Source organism: Chiloscyllium plagiosum, unplaced genomic scaffold, assembly GCF_037043375.1.
Source record: "Chiloscyllium plagiosum isolate Xiang-an unplaced genomic scaffold, Cpla_swu_hap1 HiC_scaffold_33, whole genome shotgun sequence".
Taxonomy (NCBI): domain Eukaryota; kingdom Metazoa; phylum Chordata; class Chondrichthyes; order Orectolobiformes; family Hemiscylliidae; genus Chiloscyllium; species Chiloscyllium plagiosum.
In genome coordinates, this window is record NW_028270171.1 from 16,828,119 (window position 1) to 16,848,544 (window position 20,426).

Here is a 20,426-nt window from a genome sequence, read left to right on the forward strand (position 1 = left end):
ATGTTGCAATTGTACCAGCCTCCACCACATCCTCTGGCAGCTCATTCCATACACGTACCACCCTCTGTGTGAAAAGGTTGTCCCATAGGTCTCTTTTATATCTTTCCGCTCTCACCTTAAACCTATACCCTCTAGTTCTGGTCTCCCCCAACCCTGGGGAAAAGATCTTGGCTATTTATCCTATCCATGCCCCTCATAATTTTGTAAACCTCTAAAAGGTTACCCCTCAGCCTCCAACGCTCCAGGGAAAACAGCCCCAGCCTGTTCAGCCTCTCCCTGTAGCTCAAATCCTCCAACCCTGGCAACATCCTTGTAAATCTTTTCTGAAGCCTTTCAAGTTTCACAACATCTTTCCAATAGGAAGGAGACCAGAATCGCACACAATATCCCAACAGTGGCCTAACCAATGTCCTGTACAGCTGTAACATGACCTCCCAACTCCTGTACTCAATATTCTGACCAATAAAGGAAAGCATACCAAATGCCTTCTTCACTATCCTATCTACCTGCAACCCCACTTTCAAGAAGCTATGAACCTGCACTACAAGGTCTCTTTGTTCAGCAATACTCCCTAGGACCTTACCATTAAGTGTAGAAGTCCTGCTAAAATTTGTTTTCCCAAAATGCAGCACCTTGCATTTATCTGAATTAAACTCCATCTGCCACTTCTCAGCCCATTGGCCCATCTGGTCCAGATCCTGTTGTAATCTGAGGTAACCCTCTTCACTGTCCACTACACCTCCAATTTTGGTGTCATCTGTAAACTTACTAACTGTACCTCTTATGTTCGCATCCAAATCATTTATGTAAATGACAAAAAGTAGAGGACCCAGCACCAATCCTTGTGGCACTCCACTGGTCACAGGCCTTCAGTCTGAATAACAACCCTCCACCACCACCCTCTGTCTTCTACCTTTGAGCCAGTTCTGTATCCAAAAGGCGAGTTCTCCCTGTATTCCGTGAGATCGAACCTTGCTAATCAGTCTCCCATGGGGAACCTTGTCGAATGCCTTACTGAAGATCCTAGGATCTCCTCCTGGTCCAGAGGTAAAGACATTACCACTATGCCACAAGGCCCCTAAACCTACCCTTATTCAAAAAAAAATTAATCTACGCCTGGCATTTGTTTCGCACCTTTCCTAATTGCTGGCCATCCAAATTAGCCATTGTCGCAGTGCAGGAGATATAGCACACGGCTGGCTCACAGACAGTAAAGTGATAATGATCTAGTCAGCTGCTCTGGTTATGTTCACAAAGGGCTAATTCTTCTCTCAGTAATTGGGAAGTCTTCCCGTGCTCTTCTTCAAAGTAGTGTCGCAGGATCATTCAATATCACCTTGAGAGGCCAGGCAAGGCTTTGAATTAAGAATTCATTGTTGCAATGTAAGAAATGCGACAGGCAATTTGTGCAGTCACAGAGGTGGTGAACAGAGGATCAATAGGCATTACTTGCATTGATTTTCAGAAGCGATTTGATCATATGCTGCACAGACTGAGACCTGGAAAACGCCAAGAATTGGAAATAGTTCTTAGTGAGAATAGGAAACAGGCTGGGGGTTGGGAGAGGGGTGTGATTGCCATTAGTCTAAAACTACATTAAACTGACATGTTTTTGCAAAACCCTTCCTGTGAAAAACAAGGCTCAGGGAATCCAGTAAGACCAATGTTAACAGGAGCTAAGACAAACGAGGATTGTATACAAGGCTTGTGGAAACGATCAATACTTAGCAACTATATAGAGAAGCATAATCAAGCAGAGCTTTACACATGTCTCTGTCTATCAGGTCTCAGTCCATGTGATCTGATATCTTCACCAAAGAGATCCTTATGTATATGCTCAGCCACTATTGTTACAACATTGGTAAGTTAACCCTTAGCTCCACAAATCCTGAAATGCAGAATTTCTTCCCCATTTGGCAAGTTGCTTAATGAATCCGCCCTGTAGCTTGCTTTCTGAGAATCATGTGTTAATCATTCTTGTCCCCGGCTACAAGAAAGATGTTGTTAAACCGCAAAACAAAACAAGAATGTTTATTGGGGTTAGCAGGTTTTTTCATGGTTACCTGTGCTAATTTGATTTTTCCAATCTGTGTAATAATCAAAGCTACCCATGATTGATGTAAGGATCAAGTTACTTGTAAAGGACATATGCTTATGATGAAACACTGCATTGAAAAAAAACACAGCAGATTACTCTCAAAGTTGGATTGTTTTTGTATATGTATATCTCCTGATTTCTTCTCTGCCTTACAGAATAGCTACTGTTTGGAGTCCTATAGATTGCTGAAACCAGGGTCTTCTTCTCCTGGTGATTTCTTCTTCCACACATATGGATTCTACACCTTTCAATCCAAGACTATTCTTTGCTATTTCATCTTGTGCTTATTCCATCTCGTACCAACAAAGCAACCCCAGCACCCTTTCCTTCCTGCCTGTCCTTTCCAGTAGTCACGGTGGCACAGTGGTTAGCCCTGCTGCCTCACAGCGCTAGAGACCTGGGTTCTTATTCCCGCCTCAGGCGACTGCCTGTGTGGAGTTTGCACATTCTCCCCGTGTCTGCGTGGGTTTCCTCCCACAGTCCAAAAATGTGTAGGTTAGGTGAATTGGCCATGCTAAATTGCCCATAGTGTTAGGTGAAGGGGTAAATGTAGGGGAATGGGTCTGGGTGGGTTGCGGGTTGGTGTGGACTTGTTGGGCCGAAGGGCCTGTTTCCACACTGTAAGTAATCTAATCTAATTGAATGCTTCATTTGGACCTTAGATCTCCTTGTAACCATACCATGGTGGTAAGATCATATCCATTATTGACTATTTGTACCATTAATTCATCTATTTATTCATGAATACTACGTGATTTTAAGTAAATAACCTTTAATTAAACCAATTTCCCCCTTTTTAACCCTATTTTCTGCTTTGTGCGTTCTATTACTTTGTGTTCCACTCTGGGTATCATTACTGAAAAAGCTGCCCTGCAGTGCTGTCGTATCCATCTGTTTTGTGGGTCTATGTATCTCCCCTCTCTCCCTTTCATTAGTTTAAAGCTTATCCTCTTCACCAGGACACTGGTCACAGCAGACTTCAAGTGACCTGAACCTGAACTGTGCGTGAACTGAAACCCATTCCTCCCACACCAGTCTTTGAGCCACTCATTTAACCCCATTGGCGTTATTTACCCTATGCCAATGTGGGGATCAAGTTACTTTTAAAAGGCATATCCTTATGATGAAACACTGCATTGAAAAGAAAATGCAGCAGATTACTCTCAAAGTTGGCTTGTTTGGAATTTGAGGTGATGGAGGAGTAACCAGCTCTCCATGTCGATACTTACAGCATTGGTTGTATTGGAAAGGAGGGTCTTCTGAAAGAATTTGACCAGTTAGGAGGTAAATTGAAAAGCAGAACCTCTAAAGTATGGGGCAGTACAGTGCTACCTCCCAGCGCCAGGGACCCAGGTTCAGTTCCAGCTTCAGGTGACTGTCTGTGTGGGGAGTTTGCACATTCCCCCCTCGTCTGTGCGAGTCTCCTCTGGGCGCTCTGGTTTCCTCCCATAGTTCAAAGCCGCGCAGGTCAGATGGATTGGCCACGCTGAAATTGTCCGTAGTATTCAGGGATGTATAGGCTAGGTGGACATGCATGCAGGGTTACAAGGATAGCAGAGTGGACCTAGGTGGGATGCTCTCTGGAGGGTCCGTGTGGGCTGAATGGCCTGCTCCCACACAGTAGGGATTCTACATTGTACATGTGACGCCAAACCCATAGCCATGTGAGTGATTCCCAATGGTGCTCTGGCGCAATTAGGGATGGGCAATAAATGTTCGCCCAGTCAGCAACGCACTTATCCTGTGAATGAATATTTTTTAAAAAAAATCCACTGCTGATTATGGTAGAGGGTTCCAAACCTCTCCCACCCTTTGTGTGTCGAAGTGCTTCCTAACCCCTCTCCTGAACGGTCTGGCCTTAATTCTCAGACTATGCCCCCTAGTTCTAAAACCCTCAACCAGAGGAAAACGTTTTTCTTTACCTGCCCTATATTTTTCCCTGTTAATATCCTAATTCTGCTCATTTAAGAACAAAAGACAGTTGAATGGGTTGCAGTGACAGTTTGTCCCTTTGCTGTAGTTTCCAGATTGATGTCACAAGTTAATGAAATTACAGATGTTACAAGTTTCTTTTCTTTACGACAGAATGCAATTTAGTTCTCTCAGGATCATTGATTTGGAGGCTTTTATTCGATGGTGGGAGATTTATTACTTTCCTGAAGAGGGTAAGCTTTCCCACTAAAGGGGCATGTATATTCTTTTTATTTCAAAAATATACTTTATTCATAAAATCTTTGTACATGCATAGTCACAAATGCAGATCTCTTTTGTACAGTAGCGTATCAAAGAAACAAACAAATATTGGAGTTTGACTGTACCCAAACAAACCAAAGACATCTCTTACTTGCACATGGCTATATTTAAATGCAGTCAAGGCATCAGGAAGGTCTGATAACTGAATGGACCCTCATTGTACTTTGATAGAGAGGCCTCAGACAGTGGTCTTTCCCCACCGCGCCTTGGCAGCAGCTGCCCCAAACTTTCAGTGCGTCCCTCAGCACGCAGTCCTGGACCTTGGAATGTACCAGACTGCAGCACTCAGTCAGGGTTAACTCCTTGTTTTGGAAGACCAACACGTTTCAAGCAGACCAAAGAGCAGTCTTTCACCGACTCGATGGTCCCCCCGGGCATAAGCTGATGTTTGTCGCGGTGTGCATCATCGGCAAGTGGCTATGGAAGATACACATGCAGCACAGAAATGGGGTGGGTACTCAGAGCTGGCGTAGGTCAGTGGGTGAGGATGAGAGAGGTGAGCAGTGAGGTTTTAGGGGTGTTAAAAATCTGTTAGGAGCTGGTTAACTGTGTGGGCGAACTGAGGTACACCAGCCAAACATGCTGAATCCATCATTGAAGCTTTCTGAAGCATAAAGTATGCACTTATGTAAATGTGCACTCCTTTTAATCACATTCTATTTGGATCCCTGCTGTCAATACTCCCTCAGCTTTTCTCTTGTAATGTTTTTCACAATTTCTTAACAGGCACTGTATCCAAATCAGTTGGAGACTCCCTTTCCTCATTACTTAGCCTCACAATATCTTATTCTGAACTCGGAAACAAGTCAACTGTTGCTGATGGGAATAATCGCTATCTGACGATTGTATCACCTTATCCAAAAGCAAAAAGCTCTTTCGACAGAGACTAATGAAGTGATAGAATCCAGCTCCCATCTTCTACTTTCTAATTCTATTACCATGTCCCAAAAATAGCAGTCCAAAAGTCTGATGTGCACATGAAAACAAAATGAACAGTTACTTGCAATCAAATTAGTCAACATATTTTTTTTAAGACAGCTTTTAAGCTAAAAGAAAGTTCTGAATCAGCTGGCTTGCACTAAGATGCTGAGTCAGTATTAATATACAGAAAACAGAATGGACCATTTGAAGACAACATTAGCTCCATTTTCATTGCATCATAATTGTTAAAAAAGGACAAGAGAGTTGTTGACTTAACCAAATTATTGTTCATTTTTATTGCAAATTCCCTTCTCTTAAAAAAACAAATGGAGGAGGGCGGCACGGTGGCTCAGTGGTTAGCACTGCTGCCTCACAGCGCCAGAGACCCGGGTTCAATTCCCACCTCAGGCAACTGACTGTGTGGAGTTTGCACATTCTCCCCGTGTCTGCATGGGTTTCCTCCGGGTGCTCCGGTTTCCTCCCATAGTCCAAAGATGTGCAGGTCAGGTGAATTGGCCATGCTAAATTGTCCGTAGTGTTAGGTAAGGGGTAAATGTAGGGGTATGGGTGGGTTGCGCTTCGGCGGGGCGGTGTGGACTTGTTGGGCCGAAGGGCCTGTTTCCACACTGTAAGTAATCTTAATTTTCTCCCTGAGTGAGTTTTGGTCCATACTGTGATGTGTCGGCATAGCATCTCCTTTTTGGTATTATTTTAACCCACAGAACCCTTGAGATTTAACCCTCCCCTCTTCCCTTTCTACCATTTTGCATGTTCCTCTGCTTCGAGGGTTTTCAATTTTCCTTTTAAAAGCATAATGCTTTCTGATTCAGCTCCATTACAGTGGCGAAATGTTCAACCATCCAACAGTCTACAGAGTTTTACTTTATCCTTTTGTGTGATGCAGGTGTGGCTGACAAATACAGGTATTGGTTGCCAATCCTCAGTTGCTCTTGAGAAGATGGTGGGGACCTTCCTTCTAGATCACAAATACCCCTCCATTTCTATTCTCACACCCAATCCTCACTTGCTGGCCACTGTGTGTGTGGACCCTGTGAGGCCAAGTTGCGACCGAGACCATAAAAGGGCGAAGGAGGCGTAGAAACCCAAGGAATTTGTTCATTGCTAGCTCTACACAGGAAAACCGGCTGGAATTGGACAGGTTTTATAAGCAACAGCAAATAAGGAAAGTGGAATGCCAACTTGGTGGGTCCGAACTGCATAAAAAGCAGCCCCCCAATTTTAGAAGTTACTCCTAGACTAACAGCTGTGAAGAGGTACCCGGCATCAGGAGGCATGGTGAAGATACCGAGACGTGTTCGTGCCTGGCCAGCTGCCACATCTCCCAGGTAACAATGTTTGGGGCTGCTTAAAGCACCCTGGGTAATAAGTGGCTGTGGTTGCGATATCTCTGGTAGTTAAAGATGTGTATCATTCACTTTATAGATTAATTGTGCTTTATAGAGCAGAAGTGATGTACCTTCGCCTATGTGGTGACTTGGAGGCGCCGGTTGTTGGACTAGGATGTACAAAGTTAAAAATCACACAACACACCAGAGGTGCTGCTCCTTTATCAGGTGGTTGTGGAGCATGAGACCATAGGACACCTGCTCCACAGCTACCTGATGAAGGAGCAGCACTCTGAAAACTAGTGCTTCCAAATAAACCTGTTGGACTATAACATGGTGCTGTGTGATTTTGAACTTTGCCTATGTTGTCTCACAGAGACAGGCTACACCACTCCAGTGAAAATAGACCCAGTAACTCATAAGACATAGGAGCAGGAGGGCACCTTAAAGCCGCTCTATTCTGTACCCCTTCTCCATTTTCCTGCACCACTCCCTCCACCAGAATTTATTGAGTTGTTTACAATGATACATTATTCTGTGCGAGTGGGGGATCCACAATAGGAAGCAATAATATTCGAGGTAGAATGAGATTACTCAGGAACCATTCCTTTCCCTTGCTTCCATTGGGATTGTAAACGCATCTTCATGTGGAGCATATGTCTTGAAAAATGAATAAAAGCAAAAGAAACACACAAAGGAAGATTTAGATTAGATTCCCTCAGTGTGGAAACAGGCCCTTCAGCCCAATAAGTCCACACCAACCCTTCGAAGAGTAAACCACACAGTCCCATTTCCCTCTCACTAATGCAGCTAACACTATGGGTAATTTCCCATGGCCAATTCATCTGGCCTGCATATCTTTGGAATGTGGGAGGAAGCCAGAGCACACCCACACAGACGTGGAGAGAACATGCAAACTCCATACAGACAGTCACCCAAGGCTGCAATTGAACCTGGGACTGTGAGGCAGCAGTGCTAACTCCAGAGTCACTGTGCCTACCCTTTAAAAGGTTAATACTGTAGAGACTAACATCTGAATAGAATGTGCTGACCTGTTCTAAAGTATTGTCCTCATCATTCAGTTTTGAGTTACGTTTTAGATATACTCTGATGTAGAGGACTATGTGCTTTTAATTGACCATACAGTGCACTTAACATCTCCCGTGAACTGGAAAGCAGCTTGATGTTAGACCTTATTTATAAGTCTACTCTTGGGAACTGTAGGAAAAGTGCAATGTAAAGACGCTACTGGAGAATGGCTCTTTAATGAGGAAATAGCCAGGAGAAATGAGGTTCCTAACAGAGGTCATGATGCTTCAATGAGCCTTGCAAAGGTTTGTCAGAAAGCCTTAAGGATTCTATTCAGTTAGTGGATATATGGTGAGAATGAGGGAATAAGCAAAGTAATCTGTTCAAAGTTAATCCAACTAGAACTCCACAAGGCACAAAAGGCATTTTACACTGAAATGTATTGATCAGTGTTCACCATGAAACATGAGGGGCTGTCGCTGGGTTTGGAGATAAGAATTTGTACAGTGTGCAGCGAAACCTGGGCAGGCCAGTGGATTGTGCAGCCAGGGAGTTTGACTTGCTGTCATGAGCAGGCAGCATGGATGCCTACCGTGGGCGTGCTCTCTCAACATTTGGAGTACAGTGCGCAGTTTTGGGCCCCATATATCAGGCCGTGGAGCGTGTTCAGAGGAGGTTCGTGAGAATGGTCCCAGGAATGAAAAGCTTAATATATGAGGAATGTTTGAGGACTCTGAGTCTATACTCAATGTAGTTTAGAAGGATGATGGGGGATCTAATGGAAACATACAGAATACTGAACGGCCTGAACAGAGTGGATGTTGGGAAGATGTTTCCATTGGTGGGAGAGACTAGGACCCAAGGGCACAGCCTTAGAGTAAAGGGAAGACCTTTAGAATGGAGATAAGGAGAACCTTCTTCAGCCAGAGAGTGGGGGATCTATAGAATTCACTGCCACAGAAGGCTGTGGAGGCCAGATCATTGAGTTTATTTAAGACAGAGATAGATATAGTCTTGATTGTCAAGGGGATCAAGCAGGAGAATGGAGCTGAGAAACCTATGAGCCATGATTGTATGGTGAAGCAGACTCCATGGGCTGAATGGCCTAATTTCTACTCCTCTGTCTTATAACATGCAGTTCAGGGCTTGATAGCATCAATTGCACCTGGCGTCTGATGATGTCACTGGAATTATATGGTGTCACTGTGGGGCTGATGATGTCATTGGGATTGTATGATGTCACCGGGGAGTCAAGAGGTCAGTGTGGTATTATTATGTTATTGGCTCTGGTGATATCTTTGTCATATTATGATATAATTGCACCCAGTGAAGTCATTGAGGTTTTATGATGTCACAGTTTTATGATCATTGTGTCTAGATCAGAGTGGTGCTGGAAAAGCACAGCAGGTCAGGCAGCATCTAAGGAGCAGGAAAATCGACATTTCGGGCAAAACCCTTCATCAGGAATGATATCATTGTGGTCTAGTGATGTCGTTGTAGTCTGCCGATGTCAAAGAGTCTGATGATATCATTATGTCTGGTGATGTTGGATTTGGTGATGCTGTCGGGTCTGGTAATGTCATTGAAATTGATGATGTCATTGGGTCTTATGATGTAACTTGGATTTGGTGATGTCATTGGGTGTTATGATGTCACTAGGATTTGATGATGTCGTTAGGTCTTATGATGCCACTGGGGTCTGATGATGTCACTATATCTGATTGTGTCATTGGGTCTGATGATGTCATTGGGGTCTGATAACTGTACAGTTTTGGCCTTTTTACTAATAGAAGGATATACATGTTCCAAAACAGTGCAAGGAAAATTCATCAGATTAATTTCTTAATGAGAGTGTTGAGAGTGTTCATTTTCTGGATGGGTTAGCAGGGTAGACATTAAAAAGCTACTCTTCCCAGCTGGAAGCCACAGATTCAGGGTAAGGTACAAAACACTTCCAACTGAGATGGAAAGAACTGTCTTCACTCAGAATTCTCCCCTTCAGAGGATCGCACAGCATATTGAAGAATGTAATCAACATACTGTTGAACACCAAGTGAATCATGGGATAGTGTGGATAAGCAGGGTTGAGGTTATCAATCAGCTATGCTCTCATTTAGAAGATGCCCGGGAAGATCTATGGCCTACTCTTGCTCCATGTCCTTATGGTGGTAACTTCTCACAATCTTGATGTCCAACTATTATATTGGGCAAGACTTAGATCATGGAGTATATTGTGGCTTTTACCACCCAAAGCTACAACACCATTGACCCAAATATATACTGGTTTGGTTGCAGTAGAGCTTCTGCAGGTTCCAGAAAGAATATTTGCATCATCTACTAGCCTTTAGCTCTGAAAAGGAGGGAGTAACTTGGTGCTTGCAGTTCCTACTGAGACACTACTGATTTTCCACAACAACAAACTTCCAAATGCCAACAGTCTGGAAAAATGCAGGAAAATCAGGCATGGATGTGCTCTGTTGAGCCAAGTGTGGGCCTTGGGAAGTGTAGAATTCTCACTGAAACATTGTGGAAGTTAACATTCTGTCTTCCTCTGTACACAGTACACAGGGATTGGCAGCACGGTGGCTCAGTAGATAGCACTGCTGCCTCACAGCGCCAGGGGCCTGGGTTTGATTCCAGCCTCAGACGACTGTCTGTGTGGAGTTTGCACATTCCCCCCGTGTCTGCGCGGGTTTCCTCTGGGTGCTCCGGTTTCCTCCCACAATCCAAAGATGTGCAGGTTGGGTGAATTAGCCATGCTAAATTGCTCATGGTGTTCAAGGATATGTAAGTTAGGTGCAGTAGTCAGTGGAAAGGTAGGGGAATAGGTCTGGGTGGGATATTCTTCAGAGGGTTGGTGTGGACTTGTTGGGCTGAATGGCCTGTTTCCACACTGTAGGGATTTTATGAAGGTCATAAAGAGGAGCTGTTCTGAAAGATTGTAGCGTCGGTAAGAGGAGCTTATAGATTTAAAGTGACTGAGAAAGAACGAGATAAGGAAAAATATTTTAGTGAACAACCGCTTAGGATTTGGAGGACACTGCCTGAAAGGGATAAGAATTAAATTAAATTTTGATCGTGCGAAGAGTATTGGATAAATATTGAGGAAGAAAAACATGCAGGGTTGTGGCGACACACTGGAAGAGTGGGATTACTAGATTGTTCTATGAAAAAGAGTCCTCATGACTTAATAGACTCGCTGATCCCTATTGGCGTGGTATTCTCTGATTTAATTATTCGAACCATGAATGTTCTCACTATTAGGCTTGTTGGGATTCTGAAGAGTTTTTTTTTTTTAAAATGAAGTTCTAATACAAATAAGTGAATTGCAAAAGAGAGCAGGAAGTCCCATCCGGGTACTGACATCCAGCAGTCAAATCCGTGGCCCAGATATTCTTTATTCTTGGCAAGTTCAGGTGAAGGGGCTTTATTTTCTTTCAGTGGGGAATTCAAACAGGCACTTAATACTTTTAAAACTTACAGTGTCAGATCCGGGTTGAGCAACTTGCAGACATAGGGAAAGCCGAGAGGATTACGTATTAATTAATTGCTCTTTGATCTGTCATAACAGCACATCTTTCAAAGTTCAGAAGCGAATCGAAAATAATTTTCACGAGCCCACCATTTATTGGGTATTTCACGTGGTGGGGGATAGAGAGTAGAGTTTACACTCTGTAATGAATGTTATTGCAAACCAAAGGATGTTAAACCATGGTGGAATTGTATTGGGGAGAATTGAACTTCTATGATTTTTTGCATTGTGCTCCAATCCCACGCCCACAAAAGCTGGCGTGAGCCCAGAGTCAAATAATCACTACAATTAAGTGACATGGTGACCTAGTAGTCTAAATGCTCCAAGTCTGTCACTGAATACATCAGCCCCCCACCTCTTAAAACTAAAAGGTTCGGGGATCTGGTGTGGAGGGTGCTGCACGCAGCAGTCCCCTGCAACCGCAGATTGCGGTGGTTCACGGACTCCCAGCCCAACTGCTTGTTCTGTGGCGCTGTGGAGTCCGTGGACCACGTGTATATTGGGTGTGGGCGTTTGCACTCCCTTTTTGATTTCCTGAAAAACCTTCTCCTCTGTTTTTAGCTGCACTTCAGTCCCACGCTCCTGATCTTTGGGCACCCGGTACGGAGGAAGGAGGGCAGGTCTGAAGACCTCCTCGTGGGTCTGCTCCTGGGCCTGGCCAAACTGGCCATTAACAGGTCCAGGCAGCGGGCCGTGGAGGGGGTCGTTAGGGCCGACTGCCTGCCCCTCTTCCGCGGTTATGTTAGAGCCCGGGTGTCCTTGGAGAAGGAGCACGCGGTGTAGACCAACACCCTGGAGTTGTTCAGGGAGAGGTGGGCGCCGCAGGGAGTGGAGTGCATCATTTCTCCCTCCAACTCTATTTTGATTTAGTCCCTACCCTCCCCTTCACTGTTTTGATCACACAGCACCGTCCCTTGCTGTGAAGGGCAGTGTTTGTCACCGGCCACCCGGGTGTTTTCCTGTCTTCCTGGTGGTGGAAATCGAATAAAGATTCGTGCACTTTGTGTCTTCCACTGTGTCTCCCACCTGCACACACACACCTTGGGTGCTGGGGATAAAATAAGCACTACCGCACTTAGGTGGTAGTGTGGGAGTTAAAAAAAAAAGAAAAAAAAAATAAAATAAACAGGAGTGGGAATTTGAATAAAAAAAAAGAAAAAAAAAGTTAAACTAAAAGGTCCCACCAAATTTAGGAGCATGGTCAACACTTGCATGGATTTAATGCTGACCACCCCACTGCTGGATTAGTCTCAGCACATGTCCACACCTTTTACCAGTGATTCCTCGGACGACAGGACAAGACGTATCATGAGAGATTGAGTCAGCTCAGAATGTGTTCACTGGGGTTTAGAAGAATGGGGGTGGAGGGCATCTTATAGAAATCTAACAGAACACGCAGGGTACATGGGGGAAGGATGGTCCTGGTGGTGGGAGAGTCCAGTACCGGGGGGTCATAGTTTAAGGATGAGGGGAAAATCTTTTAGGAGTGAGGTGAGGGGAAATGTGTTCACCCAGAGAGTGGGGAGCCTGGGGAATTCTCTGCCACAGAAAGTGGTTGAGGTCAAAGCATTACGTGTGTTCAGGAAAAGAGGTAGATATAACTCTTGTGGCCAAAGGGATTAAAAGATGTTGGGGGGGATGGTGTGATTAGAGTGTTGATGATCAGCCATGATCATACTGACTGACAGAGCAGGCTCCTAGCTTCTATGCTTCTGTGTCTGTCACACCAGCAACTTGCTAAGACAACTGCTTAGCATCAATGAGAGTCACTTTTTAAAAATTAATTCACAGGATGTGAGTGCCTGTGGCACCATTAATTGCTCACCCCTTTTAACCATGTTGCTATGGGTGTGGAGATACACGTAGACTAGACGAGCTAAGGATGGCAGATTTCCTTCCCTAAAGGGTCCTTACTGAACCAGATGGGTTTTTTTTTATATATAGTTGCCTTTGGTTTAGGTTTTAATTCCAGATTTTTCTGAATTCAAATTTCGCCACTTGCCATGGTCAGATTTGAACTCATTTCCCCAGAACATTAACCTGGAGTCCTGAATGTCTAGTCCAGTGACTTTACCACCGAAGTAAGTCCAAGGGCAGCCTCCGATAAAGGGGATTGGACATAGTGAGGCAGCCTCTCAGGGTGATCAGAGTCAGGATGGTTTCTATATAAAGAGTAAGGAGACAATGTTTGCGCTACACACCACCCGTCTTCACTAATGAGAGCTATTTTCCTCTTGCATTGAGAGAGAGAGAGAGAGAGAGAGAGAGAGAGATGAAAGTGAGGGGCACAGCTGTTCGGTGCACAACATCCTTTTAAAGATGGCACCCAGCACCAGAGATATCAGTGAATTGTGGGATATCCCAGCAGTGGTGAGTTGCTTTGGCAACAGCGTGTGGTAAGTTGGGGTTGGAATTGGATGAGCGGGGGTCACCAAAGGAGCAGGAGAGGTAGTTAATGCGATGAGTTTAGTATGTTAGGTCAAGAAAACTCACTAGGCCTCATGGAGAGAAACCATCTCAAAAACAAACCAACAAAACGTGTGCTTAGCTTAAAAAAAAAAGGGTGATTCACCTCTGCACACTTCCACGATCTGAAATATCTGAAAGTCTGTCATTTTCCTGTCATAAAGTCACCAAGCGAGGGCTTTGTGCCTAGCAGCTATCCATTTAGTTGCTTAGGCAACAGCTTGAGGTTGTTAACAATGCATCTGCATAAAGTTCTCAAAGAGAAGCCCCATTTGCAATCCTGGCCAATGGATCCAGGCTATACCCACACCACTATCTTTGCTGCTGACTTCATCAAAAATAAGAACTCTGGAGCAATTAGAAGGTGGCCCCGAGTATTGACACAAAACAAAACCCCGGTCACTCAGCTCAAAACTCTCAGATTGTGACGACAGTGAGGTGACTCTCACATGAAAACAAGAACCACCTCTTTCCCTGGAGCGTCGGAGGCTGAGGGGTGACCTTACAGAGATTTATAAAATCATGAGGGGCATGGATATGATAAATAGGCAAGGTCTTTTCCCTGGGGTGGGGGAGGCCAGAACTAGAGGGCACAGGTTTAAGGTGAGAGGGGAAGGATATAAAAGGTACGTAAGGGGCAACGTTTTCACGCAGAGGGTGGTGTATGTGTGGAATGGGCTACCAGAGGACGTGATGGAGGCTGGTACAATTACAATATTTAAAAAGCATCAGGATGGGTATATGAATAGGGAGGGTTCAGAGGGATATGGACCAAGTGCTGGCAAATGGGACTGGATTAGGTTGGGATACCTGGTCGGCATGGACGAGCTGGAGCAAAGGGTCTGTTTCCGTGCTGTACACCTCTATGACCTGGAGCCCTAAAGCTGCTGTAACGCTGTGAAGGGGAATGATTGTTGTCGCTTGTCACTCCCCTCCATAGTATTAAAGTGATGGAGCAGCTCTGGATGGAAACGTTGGCATGGGGATAGCCGGTTAATTTGTTTGCCTTAAACCAAATGTGCACAAATTGCCAACTTGGGAGCAAACATGCTGAATAATTAATGCTCACTGAATGTTATTCTGCTCCCCACCCCCTCCCCTTGCCTCTGAGTGACTTCATTCCCTGTTGCTCATTGCAATCTCAACAGTCCATGGGGAACCCTACAGTTTACATCTCCGAGCCTCCTTCTGAAGACAGCTTGATGCACCGATTTATAACGCCATGTCCCTTGCCAGTACATCGATAGTTGCTATCATTGCTGCAAAGCCCCTGGAACGCGACCCAAAGACGTCATTGCAGTGTCCCAGAGAATGCCATCACAAATATTATTCAAGAGAAAAGTAGGTTATTGCAAACTGGTTGTGGATTGAGAAGTCCTGGTTCACCTTTGATGAAGTTAAAGCTGCTGTGTCTGTCTGTTATCCAAGATTTAAAGATGTATGTGCAAATTAAATTAAAATGCTTTCTTTTGCTTGATCTGTCATGAATGACATGCGTTGCACAATAGTTGACATTTGAAATAGGTTGCCTCACTCCCATTTGCAGACTTGACGGAGTGGGTTAGAAATACTTTTTTCTTGACGTGGCTGTAAGATCAGAAGAGATTCAGTAACCTTACCAATACTGGCAATGGAAGAGTATTCTCCAATTCCATGCGACTCTCTGATTAATCCTGTACCACCTGACACAAGCACACACTCACTCATGCACACTCACTCACTCTTGCTTGCACGCACACGTGTACACAGACACTCACGCATACTCACTCATACACACGCATGTGCACACTCATGCACAGACACAGACACGCACACACTCACTCTTGCATGCACACCTGTGCACACACTCATGCATACTCACGCACACACACACACACACTCCCTTCTTTCCCTCTGTTCACATGTGTTCCTTCATGGTCCTCTCACCCAAATATCATTTCAGATTTGGTGCACCTTGCTAAATTCAACTCTTGGACAAATACATCTGGAGCAAGCCAGGGGCCCCTCATAGCATTTTAAGAAAGTAGCCTGGACCCTAACATATTTTTTTTATTTTAAAGGCAGATGTAGGGTAGATATTCCAGGAGGGATTCAGCTGGTCCGACCACTCAGCTTTAAACTAAACAGAATTTATTTAAACACCACAGATAAAATACCAACAAAAGAAAACAGAATTTAGAACAACAACTATTTGAAACCCCAATCGACTCAAAATTGCAACTTCACAAAGCTGTTCCAATTCCCACAACATCCCATAAACACGCCCCTTGGCAAAAGGTAAGTTTAAAATACAGGTTCTTAGAGGTAGGAGAGGTTTGAGAGAGGAGGTTCAGGTGAGATCTCTTTTGAAGCATAGAAATTCTTTTCACTGTCACTGCTCCTCTATGTCCCCAGAAGGTTTTGACTGTCTGCTAAAAACGGAGCAAACCAAGAGACAAAGGCGAGAACTGGCCACTCCCCAGCCATTGCTTTCAAGTAGCCATTTCCAGATATATCGGCACCTCTGCTTTTATGACCCCATCTTGAAAGAAACCAAGGATCACATAACCTTGTTAAAGGGGCAGCATCATCACACATCTTCAGGCTGGCACAGTGGCTCAGTGGTGAGCACTGCTGACTCATAGCACCAGTGACACAGGTTCGATTCCAGCCTCGGGCGACTATCTGTGTGGAGTTTGCACGCTCTCCCCGTGTCTGTGTGGGTTTCCGCCGGGTGCTCCAGTTTCCTCCCGCAGTCCAAAGATGTACAGGTTGGATGGTTTGAACATGCTAAATTGCCCATAGTGGCCAGGGATGTGTAGATTAGGTGCATTAGCCTTCAGAATTACATGGATAGGGTAGTTCTGGGTAGGATGACCTTTGAAGAGTCAGTGTGAACTTGATGGGCCAAAGGGTCTGCTTCCACACTGCAGGGATTCTGCTTGAAATAACTGCACAGAGACCTATTTCCGTTTGTTTACACATGCACCGTACATGGACTCTGACCAGCCAGCTCAGAGCCAGTCCCTTGAGTGAGGAGAGTCTCTGACACTAAGTTTTTAATTTAAAAAAAAAACCAGCAAACAGTTTACCAAAAGGAAAAACAGTTAACATTTACAGCTGTATACAACAGTATTTTTACATGGGAGAGTAGCAGCAAAGTCAGGCCCCAAACCCTGTAAACTGGGTAGGGGGATGAGGACAGACCTCAAATCCCAGTTTGACATTTGTACAAAAGACAATCCAGTTACATAAACGGTGCATACAATACAGACCCAGCAAGCCCCCGCCCCTCCCACCTTCCGACCTCTAAGGCAGCCCTCCCCTACACACCGTCCAGCTCTCGATCCACCTACCCACCCTCCGGCTCTCAGGGTGACAGCTTTCAGGACAACCCATGAGCCTCCCAGCTCACAGCAAGGCCTGCCAGACCCAGGGTCACGCAAGACAGTGCGGGTGATAGACCCAGGAAACAATACAGTTAGTTACCCAAAAATAACCTCCCTTCTGGTACACAGTCCAAATTTATACAGTCTTCAAGATATGGAATCCATTTCCAGGAAGAGTCCACTCCAGTATACAATGTGCAATGTCAGAATTAGAGGCCACTCCAAACTGCAGAATCCGTTGTTAAAAGACGGTCCACAATCAAGGGCAGAGTCCACTCCTGGAGGCAGCAAATGCACACCCCACAGTTCAGTCTCAACGGAGTCCTGGTCCAGCCTTGGAGAGCCAGGCCGACTCACAAGAACACAGTACATAGTACAGGTGCAGTTAACTCACAGGGGTTTGGTCTGCTCCTGAAGGAAAGGTCTTCTCCCAAACTCCAGGATACAGCAACTGCTCACCTCCCAGCACACACACAGGTGTTCAATCTTCAGAGGCCCAGTCCAGGGCTAGGCCTCCCCACAGGAACAGCTCCTCTGGTAAAATGCATGTCTTCCACAGGACTCAGTCCAAAACACCAATAGAAAGTGAAGACACATACAAAAAACAAAGAAAACTACAGTCCAAGGGCTAAGCCCTACCATAAATTAACATTGTCCTTTTCTCAGAAAGAGGAGAGAGTAACACACAGGCTGTAACCAACCAGTGAAACAACAACCCCCTAATGAGAACGGAGTTACACCTGAAACACATTATGTGCATCAGGAGTTTAACAATAAGTCCTCACTAAAAGGAATGCCAGTTAACAAACTGGCTAAATAGTTCAGCCAGTTCAGGAATCAGGTCTCCCCCTCCAAAAAAAGAAGGGAAGCGAAAACTAACAGTAACATGCTGACTATAGTACCAGCCAGCACAGAGTCAATCCCCTAAACTGAGGAGACTCTGAATCTCCTGTTTATATATATGTCAGCCAAGGCTCCTTGATTGGACCAGGTTAACAACCTCAATCAGGGAACTCACATTCTATGAGATCCAGCTGGCTAACCCCATTCAAATCACTACAGTCGTCAGTTAGGTGTAGAGAGAATGTGGGACAATGTAGAATTAAAGGCCATAGTTTTAGGATAAGAGGTAGCAGATTTGAAACAGAGATGAGGAGAAATTACTTCTGACAAAATGTTGTGAATCTATGGGATTCTTTGTGGGATGTGTGGGCACTAAATAACTTTAAGGAGGGGATGGACAGATTTTTAATTCATAAAGGGTTAAAGACTAATGGAAGGCGGGCAGGAAGGTGAGTTTGAGATTGAGGTGAGTTCAGACATGATTGTATTAAATCCTTAAGGCAGAACGGGTGTCCCATTCTTACTCCTTCTAGTTACCCTGTATTCTGTTTATATGTTACAAAGTGTGGGCAGATTCGTGAGCACATGATTTTAAGATCATTTGTGGAAATGACCTTCACAGCGCCAGGGACCCCAGTTCAATTCCAGCCTCCGGGTGCTCCGGTTTCCTCCCACAGTCCAAAGATGTGCAGGTTGGATGGATTGGCCATGGGAAATTCCTCCATAGTATTCAGGGATGTGTAGGCTAAATGTAGAGTAGTAGGGTAGGGGAATGGGTCTGGGTGGGTTACTCAATAAGTGTGGAGCTCTTTACCCCTTCAAAAATGCAGCCAGTTCCCTTTTGAAAATTCCAATTCAGCTTTCAGGGGGATTGTAACAACTTGCCAGTTATGCCATCTGTAAGGAGAGATTTGAGCTTCTGAAATGATCTGACACTATGGATTGATCTACCTCCACAGTGCAATGCTTTGTTGCTCTGTGCTGATGGATGTCGTCTGTAATGAGCTCAAGGCTTTGAAGCTCAGTGCTGTAACGTACAGGCTGCTTCATTGGTTTAGATGTCCCCAGCTCTGAGTCGGCTGCATCTCCATTGTTGTCTTCCCCAAGGGTAAGCATTGTCTGATTCTCAGAAGTTTCAATAAACTCTTTTCTCTGCACGTTGTTACGAAGAATTTTGACTTCTGTTTCATAGGACCTCCAAACCCTTCCCTCAGTCTCAGTAACAACTCACTGTTGTTGTTAGGGAAGCATCAGTTTACAGTCAGCAACAGCAGCCGTCTCATTATATAACCAAAGTGACTGCTAATTGCTTTGATCACCGATATTTTAAATAGAGGAAGATGCAGGGTGATGTGTGGCGAGCAATGGATTTTTAAAGTTCATTCACGGGATGAGTACATTGCGGGCTCGACTAACATTTATTACCCATCCCTCATAATCCAGTTACAAACCAACCACATGGCTGTGGGTCTGGAGTCACATGTAGGCCAGACCAGGTAAGGATGGTAGTTTCCTTCCCTCAAGGGCATCAGTGAACCAGATGGGTTTTTCCCCTAACAACTGGCAGCATGGTGGCACGGTGGCACAGTGGTTAGCACTGCTGCCTCACAGCGCCAGAGACCCGGGTTCAATTCCCGACTCAGGCGACTGACTGTGTGGAGTTTGCACATTCTCTCCGTGTCTGCGTGGGTTTCCTCCGGGTGCTCCGGTTTCCTCCCACAGTCCAAAGATGTGCACGTCAGGTGAATTGGCCATGCTAAATTGCCCGTAGTGTTAGGTAAAGGGATAAATGTACGGGAATGGGTGGGTTACGCTTCGGCGGGTCGGTGTGGACTTGTTGGGCCGAAGGGCCTGTTCCCACACTGTAAGTAATCTAATCTAATCTAATCTAAACTGGTGCATGGTCGTTCTTTGACATTTAATTCAAGACTTTTATGGAATTCATATTCCCAGCTTCCTAGGATTTGAACACGGATTGCCAGGACATTAGCAATGGCTCCGGATGAACAGTCGAGTGATAATACCACTCGGCTATCACCTTGTTTGGGATGTTCACAGTGTGAAGGGAGCAGGAAGCTCCATGTCTCACTGCCTATAAAATTGACATCGGTACTTTCTGAAAGAGCATGAAAGCAAGTACCAAGACCTGGGGCTCAATATTATGAAGAGTCTAAGGAGCTAGTTCTGCCTTCGCTAAAGAAAATAAGATTGCGAGTGCTTTGATTCCTGTGATATAAGATAACGAGAGAGTGAGTGACACATAAGCAAGCCAGACTCCTTGAGTTAAGCTGCAATTGCACAGGAGATGAGTTTGAAATTAACAAGCCTCAAGCCAGGCTGTAAATTAGAGTGTTTGTGTTCTCCACAGAGCCACAGATACATAATGGGGAGCTGCCAGCCTTTGGAAAATAAATAGACAAATATCTGTTTAAGAGCTGTGTTAAAAATTATTAGCTCGGGCATGATAGGCATCAATGATCAAATTGCTCAAAGCACAAGATGGGCCTCTTGCAGCAAGAACCTGGTGTGAGTCATGGATGCACTGAAGCTAGTGCAGCGAGGGCTATAAA